Below are 17,252 nucleotides of genomic sequence, written 5' to 3' on the forward strand. Positions count from 1 at the left end.
CAATTTATGATTTAAAAATTAAATAGGGATTCGATATGAAACATATTTTCCCACAACCATGTATGATCACCAATCTATATTGCTTCGACGTAGTGTGTCCTGCATGTATTAGGCTAGCCTTCCACTTGATTGTATGAGTTTTGGGAAGGTTGGAAATTATCATCATCATCACAAGTCGATCGGATAGCCAAGCGGGCTGGGCGGCTGGCTTCTCCTTCGCTTCAATGCGAGAGATGTCAGTTCAAATCCCCGGCTCGGTGAACAGAAACCAAAAAGGCTAACGCAGTAGTTTAAAATTCTAAAATGAATCTGCGGCTTAGTCTAGAATATGCTGGTATTTGATCGGCCTATGGTGGAGCAGTACGGCAAGAGATAAGGGCTTGCGGCTAGGTGATACTCCACCATAGATCCCTACCGGAAGGGCGTGGAACGCCTAAATACCGGGTATATATATATATATATATATATATATATATATTAATATATATATATATATATATATATATATATATATATATATATATATATATATATATATATATATATATATATATATATATATATATATATATATATGGAAATTATCATGGCTATGCGGACCTGTTGACTGCCGCTCTAAATAGTTCTGCACTACTGCATTCAAACCATTATCTCAAGTTCTTAAGCCACGATATTCTTCGTCTTCCCACATTTTGCTTTCCTCGAATTTTGCCTTGAATAATAAGCTGCAATAATGAGTATCTTTGGCCTCTTATAACATGGCCTAAGTTATTCGTTATTATTGGTATATTCAAATTGCCGACTTCTTCTTTTAGTATTATTAGTTATATTAGTATTTAGTATAGAAAAGATAGATTTCAGTGTGTTTTGTTGTTTCCTTTCTTTAATCTTATGAAATTCCTTGTTTGAACTATTCTACCTCTTAAATAAAAAACAGAAATTATACACACCTTAAAAAATTAGAATATTTCGGACATAATATGTTGCATAATACCAAACATTGCATCAGCTTATGATACTGGGTAAAATTGGGCACAATACTTTTCAGAAGGCTGATAGATAAAATCCAAATATCGCTTATGAATACCAAAGTCGATAAGATACGACACACTAAGAAGAAGTGTATTTTGAAAAAACTTTAAATAAACTCGAAAGCTCGAAGTACTTAGAGCAGACATGAGCAAAGTACGACGTGCGGGCCAAGTATTGCGGGCCCTTTGGGCTATTCTGTCAAGCCCGCGAGATAGTAGCCTCAAAAATTACGCAACATAGGACTGTATTTTAAATGTTTTTCCCTGTTGCTTGTTCGAATTCTGCGTTCTTCCATCGCCACAGTCCCCTTACCACTATCTCATGGTGACAGGCGATGTTGAATATAATGCGTGTGTTATTCGGCTAAGTTCAGAATGTATCAAGCGCTAGCATTCTAGTTTTACCTTTTCTTCTCGTGCTCAGTTCTGTTTATTTTCTATTTCGATCACCCAAACGTGCCCAAACAGTCATGTAGGCATGACATCCATCTCGGCGGCTGTATGCGTGGATAATTTTTTGTGAAAACTGTTTTTATAGTTTTTCTTTATATGTAGGATTTTGTGACATGTTTATTGTTAAAATAACAACTTAAATATTTTTTAGGAAAACTGGCAGAGCTTCTTAAAACAGATGAAACACGACTTCTACGGAACACAAAAAGAAATATGAAGAATTCTCCAAAGTCAGCGATGAACGAACTAATAAAAACGGAACACATTCAGAAGGAAACATGGGTAGACTACTTTCGATCCCTATTTGCTAAAGGTGGCGACAAATACAGAAATAAATATTGAAGGTTAAGAGGTAAAGGAAGCACTAAGGAAATTAAAAAATAGAAAATCATCAGGAGAGGACAGAATACCGAACGAATTCATAAAGTAACTATTAAAACTAATCCAAAAAATAATAGAACAAAAGAGAATTCCTTAAGAATGGAGATCATGCATCCTAATGCCTCTCTTCAAAAAAGGAGTCAAATCGGACCCGGAAAATCACAGAGGAATTCGTTTATTAAACAAAACACTAAAATTAACAACCAAAGTGATAACAAATAAACTGAATGAAATTATAACACTAGCAGAAGAACAACAAGAACTTTTAGGTCGGGAAGATCATGCACCAACGCGACGCTGTATTTATACCTAATGGAGCAAGTGCAAGAGAAATCATTAGAATACAACAAACCGGCATATCTATGTTTCGTGTATCATAAGAAGGCATTTGACCTGGTCAAATTAAAGGACGTTATCCACTTATTGTACGCAAGAGAGATAAATTAAAACGTTCGAAAATATCTACGAAAACAACACAATTAAGGTAAAAGTAGAAAAAGAATTTTATTTACAGATAGTTTAGAAGAAGCCATAGATATGTTATATGAATTTCACTTTGCATGTTCGAAGGTGGGCCTCAGAATGAACTTGACCAAAACTAAGTTTATGACAAATGTGGTCGGTCCCCAATACCCATTTAACTATTCGAGACAAAGTGGTAGAACTGGTGGAGAAATATACTTATTTGGGTCATGAAATAAGAATCAGAAGGGGTAACCAAACATGCGAAATCCAAAGACCAATTACTTTAGCGTGGGCAGTCTTTGGAATACATAGAGTCAGAAGAGGAGATAGCAATGGCGTGGAAAGAATACGCAGAAAGACTTTTTAATGACGAAAGACCAATACAACCAACGCGCAAACTTCCTTCCGAAAACTTATCAGGGCCATCAATAATGGTGGTTACATTCCGCGAGAATGGCTGCAGTCATCCTTTGTGATGATCCCAAAAACAGCTAATGCCACAAAATGCAATGAACCCCGCTTAATCAGTTTAATGAGTCACTTGCTGAAACTCTTCCCTACTCAAGAATGTACAAGATACTAGAAGAACTTAGCGGGTCAACACAATTCGGTTTTAAGGGAGGACTAGGAACAAGAGAGGCAATTTTATGTTTGAACACCTTAATACAAAACTATTTAGATCAACGAAAAGATGTCTACCTCACCTTCATCGACTACGAGAAGGCATTTGACAATGATAAACATGATATTATGATGGAACTACTACATAGGGCCAACATTGACCAGAAGGAGATCCGAATTATTCAGAATCTATACTGGAACCAAATGGCAAAGGTGAGGATTGATCAAGACCAATATACGGATGAATTTGAAATCCGGAAAGGTGTCCGCCAAGGCTGCATACTCTCTTCGATGCTTTTTAATTTATATGTTGAAAATATATTTGCGGAAGAATTAGAAGACACGGAATTAGGCATTAAGGTGAACGGCATACCAATTAGCAACCTACGCTATGCGGACGACACAGTGATTATAACTGATAATTTGGAAGATCAGCAGTTATTACTTGATAGGGTGAATAGCATAGGTGAAAAATATGGCCTCAAAATCAACATTTTGAAAACGAAATATATGGTCATTAGCAGAAACACTCCAGAAAACCCGATAATATGCATAGGTGACGATCGCATAAAACGCGTGAAAACTTTTAAATACCTTGGCACCACAATCAATGACCAATCAGATCCACAACAAGAGATAAAAACCCGAATACAAATGGCAAGACAAGCTTTTGTGAAATTCAGACCGCTCCTATGTAATCAAAACCTAAATTTCGAAATACGCTACAGAATGGTCAAGTGCTACATATGGTCCATCTTGCTTTATGGCATGGAAACGTGGACTTTGAAAAAAACATCTATCAACAAACTTGAAGCATTTGAAATGTGGTCATTGAGAAGAATGATGCGCATACCTTGGGTGGATAGAGTTCGAAACGATGACGTCCTTAAGAGAGGCGGCGTGGAAAGAGAACTCTTTGAATTAATTAAAAAACGCAAGATTGGTTATCTCGGGCACATATTGAGAGGAGCAAAATATGAATTACCACAGTTAATCCTACAAGAGAAGATTGAAGGTAGGAGTGGAGCCGGCCGCAAACAATTATCCTGGTTAAGGAATATTAAAGAATGGACAGGAATACGCAATACAGGCGAGCTGTGTCACGCTGCCAAGAATAGAATTCTAGTAATGAGATAGTCGCCTACGCACTTTGGTGTATGGCATGTTAAGAAGAAGAAGTCTTTGGAAAATTGCGAGACACACTTAGGGCCAACATAGTAATAAGCATCAAAAGAAAAGTATTTGACCAATGCATATTACCGGTCATGACCTATGGGACAAAACTATCACTCTAACCAAGACTACGGCTTTAAAATTGAGAGTAGCACAGAGACAAATGGAACGGTATATGCTGAGAGTGACGTTGCGGGACCGAATTAAAAACGAAGATCTACGAAGAAGGACAAGTATTGCTGATGTTGTGAAACGCATAGCGGAACTAAAATGGAATTGGGCTGGCCACATAACGAGAATGCATGACTCACGATGGACGAGCAAAATTACATATTGGAGGCAAAGAGCAGACAAACGTAGTAGAGGAAGACCGCCTACACGTTGGGCTGACGACATCAGGCCCCAAAAATTGGCAACAAAGAGCACAAAATCGCAAAGAATGGAAGAGTTTAAGGGAGGCATATATGCAGCAGTGGACGTGATAAATGAAGGCTGGATGATAATGATGATTATGAGACGAAGAACTAACCGACCCTGTTGAAGCTGACAATGGGATAAGACAGGGAAATTCACTGAGTCCTCTATTGTTCAACCTGATTATGGATGAAATAATAAAAAAAGTAAGAACTAAAAAAGGATAACAAATGGGAGAAAAACAACTTAAAATAATCTGCTATGCAGACGACGCAATACTACTCTCTCAAAGTGAAGTTGATTTAAAACGTATGCTGCAACAATTTAATATAACCGCCAGAACATTAACATGTTAATTTCCCCAAAAAAGACAAAATGTATGGCAACAACAGCAAATTTACTAAGATGTAAATTGAAGCTGGAAGGTCAAATAATAAAATAAGTGATGGAGTTGAAATATCTAGGCATCACATTATCTAGCTACGGAAAGCTATAAACTGAAGTCGAAGATCAAGTGAATAGAACAAAGAGAGTTGCAGGCTGCCTTAATGAAACAGAATTTACAAACAGTCATTAGACCAATAATGTCATCCGTGGCAGAAACACAACCTGACACAGAGAGGACAAAAAGGATGTTTTTGTCCTTGATACCTTGAAAACCTTGAAACATTGATGGTAAGACACTATAGACAGAGCTAGAAGTACACATATACGACGTAGATGCAAGGTGGAGAACATTCAGAACTGGGTAAGAAATAGAAGAGTAGAATAGAACGATCATATAAAATATAAGCCGAATGACAACAAATAGAGTAGTGTAGACGGCAAGAGACGGTTCCCCAATAGGAAGACGATCAGTAGGAAGACCACGAAAACGATGAAACGACAAATTACTGGAGGCACATTCAAAAACAGAGAGAGTCATGTCTACACAAAAAAAGAAGAAGAGAAGATATTTGGTGCTCCATCAGTAGTAATGTTACAAATATTGCTCAGAGGTACTTTAAAAGATGTGATAGTTTTTTTTAATTCTTCGAAATATCTGATCCTTTTGTCGTTCCCTTCATTGGACGCATACAAGCTAATTCTTTAGTAACACAAAAGTTTTCATCAATACCTCTTATAAATATAGGTAATTGGGCCGTGTCACTTATGTCTGTGTACTTTCATCCAACGCAAAACAATAGAATTTAAACTCTGTTATATTTGACTTCAGTTGTGAGACAAGCTGCCTATATATTACTTCAATCCTAAAAGTAATCGTTTTTCGGAACAAATTTACTATCTCAAAGTTTTTCTTTTTCTCAGGACACAATACTTCACATACTTGGAGCATACACGTTTTTATAAACTCACCATTAGACAATACTTTATACTTTTTGCAATATTATAATATGTCACAACGTAACTGGCACGTGTAGCTTGCTTTTGAGAACCACTTTGTTTTTTAAAAATATTTTGCTGATCTGACAGTTTTTTAAGTAGAGCTCCTGCCGTTTAATGTGGACTGTGAATCAGTAAAACCAGAATTATAGCTTAATCTTTTTAAGTTGCAATGCAACACTGAATTGAAGCAACTATTTTTCAATGTTTCTAAAACTGAGTTCTATAAGGCCCTGTCAAAATGAAATTTCTCAAACCTACAATTTTAAGCTCAGAAGATAATTGCGATGTTTGCATCTTTCTACATCTGAGAACAGGTGTTTTCTACTATGAAGCTTCGCAAAAACGGCACTAGAAACCGATTGACTGAGCAGCACTTAGCTTAATGACCTGCGAATCAGCTTATCCCAGTTTCTGCCAGATTATGGACAACTGTTAGAAGCTCTGTTCCATCGGCCACACACACCTTAATACTCTGCTAAAGATAATCTAATTATGTAAATTTTTCAATGTTTTTTACAATTTTTTACAGTTTATTACTAATAAAAACGTGTTTTATTAATTTTTTTTCGGCCCGCTTTAAGAATGTTTTTATTTTATGTGGCCCTCATAGTTTGCCCATATCTGACTTAAAGTATTCAAAATTTTACATAATTACGCTATATATCACTGCTTCTCCGTGTTTATAGTATAATTCAGTGGTTCACTCTTTCAGAAACCTATCTCTCCACATATAACGTGCGTTGTCAAGAATAAAAATGTTTTCTTTATTTCTAAAATCAGTTAACTTTCTGCAATAATTGCACCTACAATCTTATTTATGGTAATTCAGATTTTTAATTCTTCTGGAAACTTGTCTCTCCACTCGTGATACGCATTGTCTAATATAAATAATGTATTGTTATTAATATAATTATGAAATCGGTTTATATCTGTAATAAAACATAAAATCGCAAAAAATAAACCATTATACATCTTTTATTTATTTTGGCGCCGTAAACACCCGCTTTTCGGATGATACAGTGTTTATTGCTGCTTAAAATAACAAAAAGAAATGTTTTTACCATTTTTACATTAATAATAAATTAACGGAATGTACGTGTATGTAATATACCAAATGGAATTCCACTGCTCGCGTTCTGTTGCCACTCGCCGTTCAAAAATGTATGAGTTAACCCAAAGCAAAAATTAATATCTCATCTGGGAATCGGCAATCTTCATGAAATTTCAAATTTATTTGTTCGACCGTGGCCAATGGTGGAGAAATATAAAGATGTTCGTTCTGGATGTCTAGGATAGTTCACGTAAAAGTGGGAAATTGCAAATTTATCGGTAATTTAAGTTAAGTTAAACTTCATTAGTATACATGATACAGCAGAGGAGATAGCTACGCACAAAATTGGGTAGGTTATTAAGAAAGTATAAATCAAATAAGTATACAATAATATTTATTAATATTATAACCAATGCAACCATTTTAAGAAGAAATATCCAAAACGCCACCAAATTTTAAATCATCAAACAAATTTACTGGTATAAAATATTGCTGGACAATTTTGGCTATTGAAACAAGCTATTCACAAAAATTGTAATGTACCTATTTTTAAGTAAAATACTCTAAATTGCACGTACTGTTAGGGGGAAAGGCACACTGTGGTATCCACGATCTATTGTGTTATCCTTTTCTTACATTTTGTGATGATTTTTCAATGATTAAAGCAGCTAATACATGATAATTTCCTATGTCATAATCACTACATGTTCCGTAATTATTTTATAAGATAATTTTATTTAAATGTTTTTAAATATGTGTTTTTAAGTGTTTTTAAATGTGTGTTTTGTGAAAAAACGTTTTTTAAAACAATTTTTTGGATAGTTTTCGCCATTATTTGTAGGAGTCAGATAAGTTGTTTATTCCATTTTCTAAACACCATGAAAACTAATCTCAATTAGTCACTCTGATGAAGCAAATAAAGATAAAAAAACGTGTAAAGAAAAGATACCTTTTCACATACCTTTTATTAAACGATATGTAGATGATTTGATTTTATCTGTCCCTGAAAACAAAGTAACTGATGTTTTAAATACCTTTAACGCCCAATGTGAACACCTAAAGTTTACGGTTGAGAGAGAGGCTGTTAATATGATTCCTTTTTTAGACATGCTAATCCATCGTGGCAATGATGGTATGCTAAGGACGGAGTGGTATCGTAAACCTTGTTTTAGTAACCGTTTTATAAACTTTCATTCTCAACATCCATCTAAGATGAAAACAAATTTGGGTTTGGCCCTGAAAACTAGGGTTATCAACTTGTCACACATCGAGTTCAGAGACAAGGGACTAAAAAAGATGAGATCTATATTACAAGAGAACTCCTATCCTATAGGGCTGTTAAATAAACTCATTTTCGGTTCTCTTTTTCCTTCGCATTTTTCTGACAACCAAAATTTTCATAACAATGAGGTCCGACAATTGACATTGACACACAACATATCAGTGATACCATCTAAAATAACTTATGGTTGCCTACCCTACATTCCAGTTTTGACACCGAAGCTAATGAACATCTTCAAAAATGTTAGTGGTTTAGGGGGAGGTACTGGGTTCTCGGGATACAACCAGTTTCAGATTGAGTCTTAATTTAGCTGTTTAATGTGAGATGAAATAATTATGATGTTCTCTAACTCCGTAAAATGTTAGTGGTTTAAAAATTACAACAAAAATGTGAAAACGGTATCGAAGTTATACACAAAAACAAAAGATTCTTTCACAATACAGGAGTCATCGAATGTTGTTTATTCTATACCGTGTACCAATTGCAACAAAATATACATAGAAGAATCATCTCGTAATTTTCACAGTAGGGTGATCTCACATCGTAGTGATATAAAAACCAAAAAAATAAATGCATGCGCACTGACAGAACATGCATTAACGTTGAAACATGAATTTAATTTCGAGGATTCCTGTAAAAAGTTTAGCGAGATTGAGGAGAGAGAAAGGATAATCAGTTGGTTTTCCAAGTCTGTAAGACGAACAGTGATTGTTCTCTGGTGGTTCCCAAGAAGTAGCAAGCAGTAGTGTTGAATGTTAGTGAGTTTTTGTGGAGTTAGTGTATCTGACAGAAGCTGAAGCAGCAAAATATTGTAAGTCATATTTTCCTACTTATATTCCAAGAGTCACTGTTCAGGCCAACGAGAGATTCAGTTTATCGTAAAGAGAAGATATTCCAAGAGTCAATTTTTCACTCGGGCCAACGAGAGATTCAGTTTATCGAGAGGAGAAAGGCTATCATAATTTGAATGATTGTTGCTTTTGAAGGAGATCATTAAGGACGATATACTTGCAACAATCTGTTGTAAGATTGCTGATTACATAGGGAGCGGTTGAGAGGAGATAATACAATCTACAAGGAACAAGGATTTGGACCACTCATCATCAGAGAGAGATATTTTTGTTTTCTGCAATTTTTTTTCTTTTATTGATAACACAATTTTTACACGTAATTTAGAAAGGATATAAATATTTTGATTAGGAGAGTTAGAATAGTTTGGGATTTTGAGTTTTCAATTAATATTGTTTGTACCATTAATTTTGATTGTTCACGTACGGAGAACAAAATTTTGAGAATCCTTATATGAGATTTGTTTATTGAAAACTTATTGAGTGTGAATTATTTCATTATTTTTATTTCAATATATAGTGTTAGATCATATGTGTTTTTTATTATTCCGGTATTCTCTGGACCTTACCTTTCACATGTAATAGCATAGATATTGAAGCACGAATTTAACCCTGAGATAAAAGAATTAAAAATTGTGATAGAGTCATAATCATATCATTTAAATAATTTTAATTAATCAAAAAAATTAATTAGCTAATTATTGCTTGGCGCACCAAGACTTTAAATATCACAATAACTGGCTTCCAAAACGTGGGGCTTGAAAATATCGCAGCTTTACATTTGAAGGAAGGGAAAGAGATCTGGAATAAGTACAGGTGATCCAGAGATAAAAACATATAACATTGAGGGAATTTGAATTTGAAAGTATTTTGATAATTTTTCCAGGGAATATAAATTTGATTTATTGATTGATCGTAGTTAGTGGATATTTACTGCTATTGAATTATTTGATTTTATTTTCTTTACCAATCGTACATTTGATATTTATTTTGAATTATTTGAATTTTACTGATTGCATATTTGATATTTGTCGTGAAAATTTAATACATTTGGGGAGAAATATTGTCGTGTTCTGAAACATATAGAGTGTTGTAAAATTTCACATTTGGCGGGGACAAAAACAATAACAAAAAGTAACAACATGTCTGTCACAAGGAGACAAAGTAAAATGCAGGAAAGGAAGGAGGATAACAGAGAAGATGAAACAATTTTGGAAGAAGTATCGGATAATGAAGGAAATGTGACAATATTTGAGGAGAGAAAAGAACTATCAGGAATAGATAAAATATTACAACTAATGCAACTCCAGTCACAAAAAATGGATGAAACAAAACAAACAATGGAAGAAACATCACTAAAAATGGATAGAAATCAACAAGAAACAAAACAAACAATAGAACTAAATAACAGAAATATAGAGCAGCGTTTGGAAAACTATGAACAGGAAATTAAAGGATGTGTTGAGGGGATAAAGAAAGAACTGATACAACAAATAGAAGAGATTAATGAAATTAAAAATAATATGAAAGAACAAGAAATGAGAATTAAAGATAATTTGGAGGGATTAGAAATAAAATTTGAAAATGCGCTACAAGAAGACAGGAAGGAAGTAGAAAGAAGATTAAAGCAAAATGAAAAACAAATGGCAGAAATTGAACTAAGAGGGGTAGAGAGAAAAGAAGTTATCATCCATGGAACAAGCGAGGCGAAAATACAATTTGGCGGGGATATTCGGAAAACACACCCAGTACCGTTTGTCAAAAATTTGAAAACCAAATTACAACATATTAGATATTTTGACGATTGCAAAGAAACAATTAGAAACCATTTGAAAGAAGGAGCAGCGTTATGGTATGAAAGCAAGGAAGATGAGTTTGAAAATTGGACAGATTTTGAAAATAAATTTCTCAACTATTTCTGGGGGAAAAATAAACAGAGAGAAATCAACCAAGAGCTACAGAATGGAAAATATCACGAAAAAATGGGAATATCTGAGGAAAGATATGCTTTGCAGATATATAACAACTCAAAATATCTAGAATACAAATATTCTACCGAACAGCTGGTAGAAATGATCAGCAGACATTTTGAGAAAACGTTGGAAGATCACGTGATTTTGAGAAACTATCAAGATATTGATAGTTTGTGCCAATTCCTTCAATTAAAAGAAGCGAAAAGAAAAGAAATGAGAAATAGAAGACAACATGACCAATATAATGGACCGGAAAGAAGGTATTCATCAAATTATGACCAGAGAAACCGACATCCCAGATCAACAAACGAATATAGGCCGAGAAATTACAATAATTACAATAGACAACAAAATTACGATAACCGGAATGATACACAAAATAGAACAAATGAAAATCACAACAGGAATAGAGATGCACAAAATCCTCCGAATAGGAATACGAACGAACAAAGGGACGATAGAAATAATCAGAGATTCCAACGACAAAACAGAAGAGAGATGAATCATGTGGAAATAGAAAAGGAGGAAGAAGAAGTATTCAATGAATCCAGACAGGATTTTCAATAAGGCATCCACTAAACAAAAGTAAAAAACTCTCCGGTATATTTTGTCACCCGAGAGAGTTTATACAGTTGGCGGGAAACGAAAAACAAAATTCTAATTCCAGTCTAATTTTTTTAGATGCATTTATAAAACATAAAGCGATTAAAATTCTGATTGATTCTGGATCGGAAATTTCGTTAATCAATAAAAAACTAGTAAAAGAATTAAATATGGACAGATTTGTGTATAAGATTCCGAGGGTTGCTTTAGTGGGTGCAAATAATAAAAAATTGACGACAGTAAACGAAGGTTTAGGAGTACGGATCAGAGTGAGAGACCAATTCTATATTATGCAATGTGTGGTGATCGAAGATCTAAATCATGATATGATAGCGGGAATTGATGAATTGAGTGAAAAACATATCACCATCAATTTTTCGGAAAATCAACTGGAAATCAGAGCAGAACCAGACAACATAGAAGAAGAAAAGGAAACAGATAGGAGAAAATTTTCTGAAAGGATAAATGGACAAGAAAAACATAAAGAAATCAATATGACGGTAGAGGATAAATCGAAAGCTCAAGAAAAAAATCAATCCGAAGAGAAAAAGAGAATAAAAAAAAAGAAGAAGAGTTCGAAAAGAAAGCAGGAAAAAAAGGAAGTTATAAGCAGAAAAATGGAAGGAGCCGAAACATGGTGCTCGGAATACCAGATAGAAATTAAAGATAAAGAAAAAATAGAAGAAGAAATAACGGAAGAGGACAGAGAAGAAATGGCAATTATGGACGAGAATCCAGAATTTTGTGAAGAAGTAATACAGACAGTGAACACATGTGAACAAACTGAGGATGAAAGAAAAATAATATGTGGAGAAAACATGGAGAAGGAAATAGAGAAGATTTTAGAAAATTATGGAGATCTTATTAATGAAGAAAGCCGAGTGGCTAAAAATTATGAACATTCTTTTAAAGTTAAAAACTTAGAAAATTTTAAATCGAAAACATATCCAATCCCGTATAAATACAGGCAAAGCGTCGGACAGGAAATTGAAAATATGATCAAAGACAAGGTGATCGAAAGATGTGACTCTCCATATATCAACCCGATAGTATGCGTAAAAAAATCAAATGGTGATTTGCGATTATGTTTAGATGCAAGAAACATTAATTCGCACACAATCGCGCAATACGAAGCGCCTTTGAACATAGAAGCCATTTTTGGACGAATCACAGGATCACACATTTTCTCCAAAATCGATTTGAAACACAGTTTTTGGTTAATACCTTTGGCAGAAAAGTGTCGAAATTATACCGCTTTTTCTATCGACGGAGTGGTGTACCGATTTAGGGTAGTACCATTTGGACTACAAAGTGCATGCGCTGCTTTGGTTCGCGCATTACACACAATTTTAAATAGGCATGGAGAATTTGTTGTACATTACATAGATGATTTATTAATTTTCTCACCGGATATAACAAGCCATCTACGACATATTCATACTGTTCTCGAAGAACTTGATCAAGCCGGATTAAAATTAAATATTCAAAAGTGTCAGTTTTTCCAAAAAGAGGTATTGTATTTAGGATTCAAATTAGACACAAAAGGGATTAGTCTTGCAGAAGATAGAATTGAAGTCATAAACAACTACCCTAGGCCAACCAATTTAAAAACTTTGCGGGGATTTTTAGGAATGGTAAACTATTTCAAAAAGCTGATACCAGACCTCAGTACAAAAGAAATACCGCTAATAGCATTACTTAAGAAAAATGTCAGATGGAAATGGGGAACGGAACAAGAAATCGCTTTCAAAAATTTAAAAGGAGCGTTTTCCACAGCTGTAAGAGTGCATCACCCAAGATATGAGCAACCTTTCATTCTCAGGACCGATGCTTCCATAAAAAAATTTGCAGGGGTGTTATCACAGATACAAGACGATATAGAGGTGCCAATATGTTTTGTTTCCCGTGTAACCAAAACGTATGAGAGAAAATACAGCGTTACTGAATTAGAGTTTGCCAGTGTGTTATTTTGTGTAAACAAATTACGTTTTTACCTACTTGGGGCAAGATTCACCATTGAAACGGACCATGCAGCGTTGATACACATAATGAAAAATAGGTTGGTAAATAATAGAATTCATAGGGGCATTCTTTTACTCCAAGAATATGATTTTGAATTTAAATATATCAAAGGAACGGACAATATTTTGGCTGATGCGTTGACGAGAGATGAACAATTCCGCAAAGAGGATCACAAAACTCTCCACGTAGGCATGAACATAATGAGAGAAGAAGCAGGCTTATTTTCTTTGGCCAAAATCAGGGAAAATCAGGAAGAATTGAATGAAAGAGAAAAGCAAAGGGCTGAACAAGAAAATAACCTATATTTTAAGAGGGTCGATGGTAAAGAACTCTATGTAATCACGGAGCAAATGGCAAAAGAAGTTTTTTTAAAGTTACACTGTGACAACGGACATATTGGAAGTAGAAAGGTGTGGCTTATATTCAGGGAGAACTACATTTGTCGACAGGACTATACAATAGCCAAAGAGATGACTCGAAATTGTGTGACATGCCAAAAGTGTAAAAGTAGGAACTTTAAAAATGAAAACGTCACAAAAAACGTCGTAGCTCGGAAGAAACTGGATATTGTTGCTATTGATATGTTGAGCGATTTGATACCAACAACTCAAAGGAATAAACACATATTAGTTATGGTGGATCTTTTCTCAAAATATGTTAAATTGTACGCATGCAGAACCACAAAAGGAATTGAAATACTTAGGAAGATAGACAATTTTATAGAAACGGTGGGAAGACCAGACAATATTTTATTGGACAATGCGACATATTTTAGGAACGAACGTTTTAAAAGGGAATTAAGAGAGAGGGGCATCGATACAAAATTTATAAGCATCCGTCATCCACAGAGCAACCCATCGGAGCGTTTTATACAAGAAGTCACAAAATTTCTACGAATTGCCGCGGAAGAACATCATCGACATTGGGACAGAAAAGTGTTTGAGATCGAGACCTATTTGAATTGTGCTCCAAATACGGTTACCAAAGAGACGCCTTTATATATAATGAAAGGAACAATGCCTACAAGACCGTGGGAAGACACCGCCCCCAGACAATACGAAGAAGTGATCGAGTTGGTTCAAAGAAGATTGAGACGAAGTGGAGAGAAATATCTCCAAAGACAAGAGAGAACCCGAAGAAGAAGGCCGATCAAATTCCAGAAAGGAGATAAAGTATTAGTGAAGGCACTGAGGGTGTCGAATTTACAAAATGGGATTTGTGCTAAATTGATGCCGATATTTGAAGGTCCATATAGGGTCAATACGGAAAATGGGGTAAATAGTTATGAATTAGCGCACATAGAGACAGGAAATATACGGGGTATTTTTAACATTCACGACATCTATCAATATCATGAATAGATTTTAATAACATAGTGAAATAATTTGATCCTAGAAAACTTTTGTCATTTTTAAAATTTAACAAAGAGTTTTCGGCAGATCAAATGGCGGGGATTTGTTATGATATGTAAAATCGAGAAAAATATTGGTTTGTTTAAAAATATTTCAAAGTTCAAAAACATTAAAATAATTCAGATAAGTAGGATAATATCCAACAAACATTTCAAAGAAGGAAAGTTATTAAATTCTTGGATTACCTGTACTAAACAAAATGTAAGCTTTGCATAAATTATTTCTTTGTTATACTTGAGTGACCCGCATAATTTTAAGTGAAATCCAAAGACAATTGAACCACATTAATGCAGTGATTAGAGACAAATAGAAGAGATTTTAGAAAGAGGTTTTTGTTAGTTTTAAGAATTATAGAAAATATTATTTGTAAATAAGTTTTAGGAAATTTTATAATTATAGGTAAAAATTTGTTTGTTATCGAAATGAAAAAATGGGGGAATTGTGACGAGTTTTGATTGGCGGAGATTGAAAAAGGTGGGATAAGTATGTAGGAAAAAGTTTAGCGAGATTGAGGAGAGAGAAAGGATAATCAGTTGGTTTTCCAAGTCTGTAAGACGAACAGTGATTGTTCTCTGGTGGTTCCCAAGAAGTAGCAAGTAGTAGTGTTGAATGTTAGTGAGTTTTTGTGGAGTTAGTGTATCTGACAGAAGCTGAAGCAGCAAAATATTGTAAGTCATATTTTCCTACTTATATTCCAAGAGTCACTGTTCAGGCCAACGAGAGATTCAGTTTATCGTAAAGAGAAGATATTCCAAGAGTCAATTTTTTACTCGGGCCAACGAGAGATTCAGTTTATCGAGAGGAGAAAGGCTATCATAATTTGAATGATTGTTGCTTTTGAAGGAGATCATTAAGGACGATATACTTGCAACAATCTGTTGTAAGATTGCTGATTACATAGGGAGCGGTTGAGAGGAGATAATACAGTCTACAAGGAACAAGGATTTGGACCACTCATCATCAGAGAGAGATATTTTTGTTTTCTGCAATTTTTTTTCTTTTATTGATAACACAATTTTTACACGTAATTTAGAAAGGATATAAATATTTTGATTAGGAGAGTTAGAATAGTTTGGGATTTTGAGTTTTCAATGAATATTGTTTGTACCATTAATTTTGATTGTTCACGTACGGAGAACAAAATTTTGAGAATCCTTATATGAGATTTGTTTATTGAAAACTTATTGAGTGTGAATTATTTCATTATTTTTATTTCAATATATAGTGTTAGATCATATGTGTTTTTTATTATTCCGGTATTCTCTGGACCTTACCTTTCACATGTAATAGCATAGATATTGAAGCACGAATTTAACCCTGAGATAAAAGAATTAAAAATTGTGATAGAGTCATAATCATATCATTTAAATAATTTTAATTAATCAAAAATTAATTAGCTAATTATTGCTTGGCGCACCAAGACTTTAAATATCACAATAATATATATATATATATATATATATATATATATATATATATATATATATATATATATATATATATATATTATTGTGATATTTAAAGTCTTGGTGCGCCAAGCAATAATTAGCTAATTAATTTTTGATTAATTAAAATTATTTAAATGATATGATTATGACTCTATCACAATTTTTAATTCTTTTATCTCAGGGTTAAATTCGTGCTTCAATATCTATGCTATTACATGTGAAAGGTAAGGTCCAGAGAATACCGGAATAATAAAAAACACATATGATCTAACACTATATATTGAAATAAAAATAATGAAATAATTCACACTCAAAAGTTTTCAATAAACAAATCTCATATAAGGATTCTCAAAATTTTGTTCTCCGTACGTGAACAATCAAAATTTATGGTACAAACAATATTAATTGAAAACTCAAAATCCCAAACTATTCTAACTCTCCTAATCAAAATATTTATATCCTTTCTAAATTACGTGTAAAAATTGTGTTATCAATAAAAGAAAAAAAAACTGCAGAAAACAAAAATATCTCTCTCTGATGATGAGTGGTCCAAATCCTTGTTCCTTGTAGACTGTATTATCTCCTCTCAACCGCTCCCTATGTAATCAGCAATCTTACAACAGATTGTTGCAAGTATATCGTCCTTAATGATCTCCTTCAAGAGCAACAATCATTCAAATTATGATAGC

The 17,252-nt window shown here is 33.9% G+C and overlaps 1 protein-coding gene across 5 annotated transcripts in view; it reads right to left on the reverse strand.

Moving 5' to 3' along the window:
- The window catches only part of Lar (tyrosine-protein phosphatase Lar), a 1,676,858-nt gene that overhangs the window by 175,166 nt on the left and 1,484,440 nt on the right, over positions 1 to 17,252 (reverse strand). The window lies entirely within an intron of this gene.

The sequence above is a fragment of the Diabrotica undecimpunctata genome, chromosome 4, assembly GCF_040954645.1.
Source record: "Diabrotica undecimpunctata isolate CICGRU chromosome 4, icDiaUnde3, whole genome shotgun sequence".
Taxonomy (NCBI): Eukaryota; Metazoa; Arthropoda; class Insecta; order Coleoptera; family Chrysomelidae; genus Diabrotica; species Diabrotica undecimpunctata.